Source organism: Ictidomys tridecemlineatus, chromosome 15, assembly GCF_052094955.1.
Source record: "Ictidomys tridecemlineatus isolate mIctTri1 chromosome 15, mIctTri1.hap1, whole genome shotgun sequence".
Lineage (NCBI taxonomy): Eukaryota > Metazoa > Chordata > Mammalia > Rodentia > Sciuridae > Ictidomys > Ictidomys tridecemlineatus.
Window position 1 is genome coordinate 9,448,884 of NC_135491.1, and position 6,820 is coordinate 9,455,703.

The window sequence follows — 6,820 nt, forward strand, 5'->3', positions numbered from 1 at the left end:
GTGTCAGTTCCTCCGAGAGTTGATAACAACCCCCCAAATAATGCCAGTCAGTGCCCTTCTCCCCCTCTCAGCCCCTCAGGCGGGTCCTGCCCTGGCCAGTCCCTGGGCTTCCCGCTGCCTGTTCAGGAGGGAGGCTGGTTCTCCTGAAGGCGGCAGTTCCCGCGTGGCCAGCTTCTTTCCTGCGTCACCCCAGGCCGCGGCCTCTCCTCACCCTCTGCTCCCAGCCCTGGCACAGGGCCTGACAGAGCTGATGTCTGGCAAATATTTGTCCCGAGAAGGAAGGAAGCCAGGATCTCCTCTAAGTTCCGGGGTGGGGGAGGGAGCTCCAGGCGGGGCGTGGGGACAGCCCTGGCCAAGGTGTGGAGCCCGGGCAGGTGAGGCCGGGGTCCTGGGGGAGGCTGGGGCTGGTGGGGAGGCGGGAGGTGAGGAGGAGGAGGAGGAGGTGAAGTAGGGGAGAAGGCCAGGAGAGAGGACAGAGAGAAGAGAGGGGACGGAGGCCGGGAAGGGAGTGGTCGCCGGGGCCCTTTTTGCATGGCCAGAGGGGCGCGGGTTTTTCTGGGAGACCCTGGAAGCGGCGAGGAGAGGCCGCGGGGAGGGTCAGGCCGGCCTCCCAGAGCCTTCCAAGGGATCTGCACAGGACATTCCACGCGGGGCCCTCTGGGACAGGCCTGGAGGCTTGGCAGCTCTGCCTCTGTCCCTGCTGCCTGCTAGGCCACTGTCCCAGCCTTGGCCTCCTGGAGGGACGCCTGGGCTCACTGTCCCTCAGCCCTGCTCCCTGCGACAGCCCAGCGACAGCCCAGCGGGTGCTTATTATAAACACTTGAAAAACGTTACTAGGTGACAGAAGGCACATGGTGGACTTGACTCCTGAGGCCCAGGAGGGGACGCGGAAAGCCTGCCTCCTCCCCTCTCCCCTCCTGCCTCCCCTCAGGGCTGCTGTGGGAGGCCCTGGACCTCGGGACCTCCCTTGGGCCTCTTTCATCCTGTCCTCAAAGGCCCATCTGGGGGCACGCCCGGCCCCAGCCGCCTCTGGTGGGCTGCAGGCCCGAGGTAGAGGCTCTGAAGTGGCCAGATCAGAGGCCGGCAGAGCTGGCCAGGGGCTGGGTCCCCGTGGGAGAGGCTGAGAGGAGCCTCGGGTTCCCAGCACCAGGAAGCAGCAAGGCCAAGCTTCGGGTCTCCCCGGAGAGGCACACGCAGAGGGATGGCACGGTCTTCCTCGGGCTCTGCCTACTTGATGATTAGACTTAAGGGTTTGTTTATGTATTCCCCTATTTTTGGCTCTGGGGATTCATCCCAGGGCCTTGTGCACCCTCGGCACGCACTCTGCCACTCAGCTACACTCTCAACCTGTTTTAAAAATCTTTGCAACAAGAGCTGGGGTTGTGGCTCAGCGGTAGAGCGCTCGCCTGGCACGTGTTCGATCCTCAGCACCATATAAAAATAAATAAGTGGAATAAAGGTGTTGTGTCCAACTACAACTGAAAAATAAATATTATAAATAAATAGAATTAAAAGCATGATGTCCAACTACAACTAAAATTGAAAAAAAGGCTTTTTGCAACGGGATGCCAGGTGCAGTGGCCCAGACCTGTAACACCAGTGACTCGGTTGTACATTCTGTGTCTAAGGAACCGCTGAGCTAGAGCCAGTTCAATACCAGTGACTCGGGAGGCTGAGGCATGAGGACTGAAGTTCACAGCCAACCTAGGCAACTTAGTGAGACCCTATTTCAGAATAAGAAATAAGAAGGGCTGGGCGTGTAGCCTATTGGTAGAGTAGTCCTGGTAGAGTCTTGGGTTTTGTCCCTAGTGCTAAGAAGAAATATTTTTTTTGAGATAGGGTCTTGCTAAGTTGTTGAGGCTGTCTTTGAACTTGTGATCCTCCTGCTCAGCCTCTGGAGTTGATAGGAGTACAGGGCACCACCGTGCCTGGCTCAACACCATGTTTCTAAGCACCTACTGTATGCCAGGCACTGCTCGAGGCAGGGGGATAGGGTAAAAGCCAATACAGATGCAAGTCTCCTGCACTGAAGGAGGTGACAGCCTAGTGAGGGAGGGAGACAGTAGATAAATAAAATGACAAGTACATCTGACTACTCAGTAGGTCAGGTGGCCCAAACAGCATCAGGTCACTGCTCTGGATAGATACAACAGAGAGCAGAAGTTGGGACGCAGGGAGACAGGTTCCATTTTCTGTTTTTCACAGGGTGGTCAGAGAAGGCCTTGATCAGAGGGGACTGTGGGAGGCCACTATGTCATGTGATCAGCATTTTCCTCTCCTGATTGGTTTGAGACACTGTCGGTCACTTCCTGTGATCTGGCCACTTTCAAGTGCCTATAGATGGTAGCCCCGATCTTGAGAGTAGTAAAAATGTAGCAAATGTGTCTCTTCCTGCATAGGCGTGCCTTCCTGCAGCACCAGGGGTCCAGCTACGCTCACCCGTTCCTTTGTGATACTATCCCTTTGCCCTGTTTGGGATAGAATGTTCCATGGAAACTCCCTTTTTGTGTCCCCTTCTCTTGCTCTGCCCTTGGGTGTGGCCTCCCTAGATGCCAGTCAATCTGCTGACAGTGGACATCAGGAAGCTAGACTCAGCCCCCTAAACCTGACCCCTTGCTTCATTTGAATGGCTTCTCTTCAATAAAAGGAGTCGGCATGTTCTCTCTCTCTCTCTCTCTCTCTCTCTCTCTCTCTCTCTCTCTCTCTCTCTCTCTTTCTGTGGACCCTTAAGGTGCCATCACAGGACCCCAAGGAAAAAGTTATCTCTGTCTCTTGTGTGGTTATTTCCTGCAGCCCAGTTCCCTGGAGTGACCCTGAGTGTTTTAGTTGCGAGGAATGCAACAGGGGACATTTGAGCAAAGTCCTGAAGAAGCAAGTCGTGGAGTTATCTGGTAAGGGTGGGAATAGCAAGGGGAGCAGCAAATGCAAAGGCCCTGAGTCCAGTGTGTCCCAGGACTAGGAAGGAGGCCAAGGTGGCTGGAGGGGACTGAGTGAGGAGGACTACAAGAGGCAATAGAGCTTTTAGGCTACCGTCCAGAATTTGGATTTTGGGGCTGGGGATATTGTTCAGTCCTGGAGTGCTCCTTTAGCCTATGTGAGGCCCTGGGTTCTTTTCCCAGCACCCCTCTCCACAAAAATTGGCTTTTACTTCTTTCATCTGGAGAGCCAGCTGTGTCTTAGTGTGCTCTGGGGCCGGTTCTCAAGAGAAGATTGCTCAACTTTGGGGAATTGTGCAAGCCAGTTGTTAAACACAGCTAGTATTAAAAATTAGATTGTCAATTGTTCAGCCGGGTACAGTGATGTTGCCAGCCAGCCTCACAGCTTAGCAAGACCGTGTCAAAATTAAAACTAAATAAATAAAAGAAAGAAAGAAAGAATGGGCTGGCTCAGTGGTAAAGTGCCCTTGGGTTCAATCCCCAGTACCAGAAAAAAGCAGGGGGGAAGGGAAGGGATCATATATAGATACCAAACTTACAGGTCAAAAAATATATATATATATATTATAAAAGGTAATAGCTGGCCAAACTTTATTGCATTCTCTATCTTTTACTACATTGTACTGTTCACCTATGCTCTTGAGGTTATTCATGTCTGTTGTATCTGCACATGGAAATATCACATGGAGGTTTTTCTTTTTCTTTTTCTTTTTTTCACATTATTTTTAAAAAATTTATTCTAATTTGTTATATATGACAGCAGAATGTATTACAGTTCATATTACACAGATAGAGCACAATTTTCCATGTCTCTGGTTGTACACAAAGTAGAGTCACACCATTCGTGTCTTCATGCATGTACCCTGGGTCATGACGTCCATCTCATTCCACCGTCTTTCCTACCCCCGTGCCCCCTCCCTTCCCCTCCCACCCCTTTGCCCTATCTAGTGTTGGTCTAATCCTCCCATGCTCCCCCCTCAACCCCATCAGGAGTCAACATCCTTACATTAGAGAAAACATTTGGCATTTAGTTTTTTGGGATTGGCTAACTTCACTGAGCATGATATTCTCCAGCTGCATCCATTTACCTGCAAAGACCATTATTATTTTATTCTCTTTTATTGCTGAATAATATTGCATTGTGTATAAATGACACACTTTTTTTTACCCATTCATCCACTGAGGGTCATCTAGGTGGGTTCCACAGTTTATTGTGAATTGTGCTGCTATAAACATTGATGTGGCTGTGTCCCTGTAGAATGCGAGGAGAGGGATAGCTGGGTCAAATGGTGGATCCATTCCCCGTTTTCCAAGGAATCTCCATACTGCTTTCCATATTGGCTGCACCAATTTGCAGTCCCACCAGCAATGTATGAGTGTGCCTTTTCCCCCACATCCTCGCCAGCACTTGTTGTTGCTTGTATTCCTAATAGCTGCCATTCTGACCCGAGTAAGATGATATCTTAGAGTATTGGTATCGGGGATTGAACTCAGGGGCCCTCGACCACAGAGCCACATCCCCAGCCTGTTTTGTATTTTCTTTAGAGACAGGGTCTCACTGAGGTGCTTAGCGCCTCACTTTTACTGAGGCTGGCTTTGAACTTGCGCTGCTCCTGCCTCAGCCTCCCAAGCTGCTGGGATCGCAGGCAGGTGCCACTGCGCCCAGCACAGGGTGGTATTTCTGAACTTCGCTTTGGATGGTGTCTCTTCAGTAACTTAAAAACCAGTCTGGGTGGGCTGGGGGTGTGGCTCAGCGGTACAGCACTTGCCTGGCATGTGTGAGGCTCTGGGTTCCATGCCCAGCACCAATCAATCAACCAATCAATCAATCAATCAATGATGAATAGAAGTATTTCTGAATCAGACGTGGTGGGGGTGTTTACACTGCAGAAATTGGCCCTCGCTGGGCCTCAGGGCTGCTTGCTCCCCAGGAGCTGGGGTTAAGCCTGCCCAGCATGCCAACGCTGGCCCAGAGACCCGGGGAGACTTCTGTAAAGCGCACAGAGCTGGACTTCAGGGATGGGCCGCGCGGGTTTGGCGGGTTCCACCCTGGTGCACCGTCTGTGGACAGACTTCAGCTGGTGCCAACAGGGCGCCAGGATGCCCGCGCTTCAGACTCCAGCTGGGGCATAAATCCCTCCAGGAGTCGCTGTGTCCAGGGGCGTGGGAGGTTCCAAAGTGAATGGCCGCTGCCTCGTGGCTTTTCGAGGAGGCTGTGCCCATTTCCACCCCCACCAACAGACGATGCCAACTTGGCCGCCTGAACCCTTTGATGGTTCTGGCTACTTCTAGGATGTAATCTTTGGATTTTCTTTCATAGGAAGGCCTTGTCCCTTCCTCTTGTAAGGTGGAAGGTTATTTGGTGGCCTCACCATGACCCCTTATAAACTCCACATGGCAGTCACTTTAAGGATCTGCTCTCCACCCCCTAACAGGAACCTTGGCCCACCACTCTTTTTTTTTTTTTTTTTGGTACCAGGGATTGAACCCAGAGCTGCTTAACCACTGAGCCACATCCCCCGCCCTTTTATTTTTTATTTTGAGACAGGGTCTCGCTAAGTCGCCTAGGGCCTCACTAAATTGCTGAGGCTGGCCTCAAACTTTCAATCCTCCTGCCTCAGCCTCCCGAGCCACCAGGGTTACTATGCCTAACCCACCATCTTGTTTGCTTATACTTTTTCCCCTTGGGAACTTACCTCTCGTGGCCTGTCATCAGGTTAAACCCACTTGTCTGTTCCCTGTATCTGTCTGTCTTGTTTCTGTTCTACTGAAAACCCAACCGGAACTATATTCGGCAAACTCTGGAGTTGACTGCTCACTTGAAAGAAAAGTCATCACCCCTTTGGCTTCAGGCAGAGATGATAGTTTCAGGAGCTGGAACGACTCATCGCGACCTGTCTCGGCTCGATGGCTCCATTGTCTTCCATATTGGCACCCTTTGGCAGCTCGGGCCATGTTTCTTCTACCACAATTTAAAAAAATGAGGAGGCTTAAGATGCTTAGAATCTAAAATAGCCAGGTGTGGTGGCATGGGCCTGTTACTCCAGCTGCACAGGAGGCTGAGGCAGGAGGATCGCTTGAGCCCAGGAATGTGAGGCCAGCCTCAAGAAAAACAAAGAAAAGAGCAAAGGGCAGGCAGACCGTGGGCTGCTGAGGTACCCAGGCTGTGTGGCTCTTCTGTGGTTCTGGATGGCCTGTGTCCCTCCAGCTGTCCTACCCACCAGGCAGCCTTCCGCTTGCCCCTGGGCTCTTTCATTGTCTGCTGTGGGGCTCGGGGACAGTTTGCTTGTCTGGACTGAGAGAGATTGTGCCTGCCGGTTTCTAATGTGCCTTCACATGCCCCACTCCTAGGCCTCTGGATCCTGAGGTGGAAATGTCCCCTTGCCCTCCCCTTCCCTCCCCACAGTGCCACCGAGGGGGCGAGGAGGTCGAGAGGACTTTACCCAGGGCCCTCAGGCTCCCTCCCCCAGTCGAAGTGCAGATTCCAGCACCTCTCAAATGGAGGCCCAGGGCCTGGGGGAGGCCAGGATTTGGGGACTGTCCCCTGGAGTCTAGAGGGCCTCTCAAGGCCAGAGGCGGCTCCCACAGGGCTCTCTGGCCCCAGGCAGTCTGCAGCTGTGAGGGCTCCCAGACGCAAAATGTCCTGCTTCTTGGGGCCAGTCACCCGTGGCGGGGACACCCACGTAGTCACTGGGAACGGGCTGTCTGCTCAGAATGGGCTCCTAACAGGGCCAGGTCCCCTCTGTCCCTCAAACCTGTAGGGCAGAGCCATGACCTTTTAGAAACTTCAGGGTGGGCTCCTGGCCCCCCTTACTCCTCCCAGAACCTCAAACCTCAGCCCCACCCCCCACCCCTACCCCCAGGGCCAGGACCTGTCTGGGCCT

The 6,820-nt window shown here is 53.0% G+C and overlaps 1 long non-coding RNA gene across 1 annotated transcript; it reads left to right on the forward strand.

Annotated features, from left to right (window-relative positions):
• Positions 1 to 314: 314 nt before the first annotated feature.
• On the forward strand, positions 315 to 6,573 carry LOC144370755 (uncharacterized). The gene is made up of 2 exons (XR_013430684.1): positions 315 to 374; positions 2,794 to 6,573. It is a non-coding gene; the product is annotated as an uncharacterized LOC144370755 (long non-coding RNA).
• Positions 6,574 to 6,820: the final 247 nt, after the last annotated feature.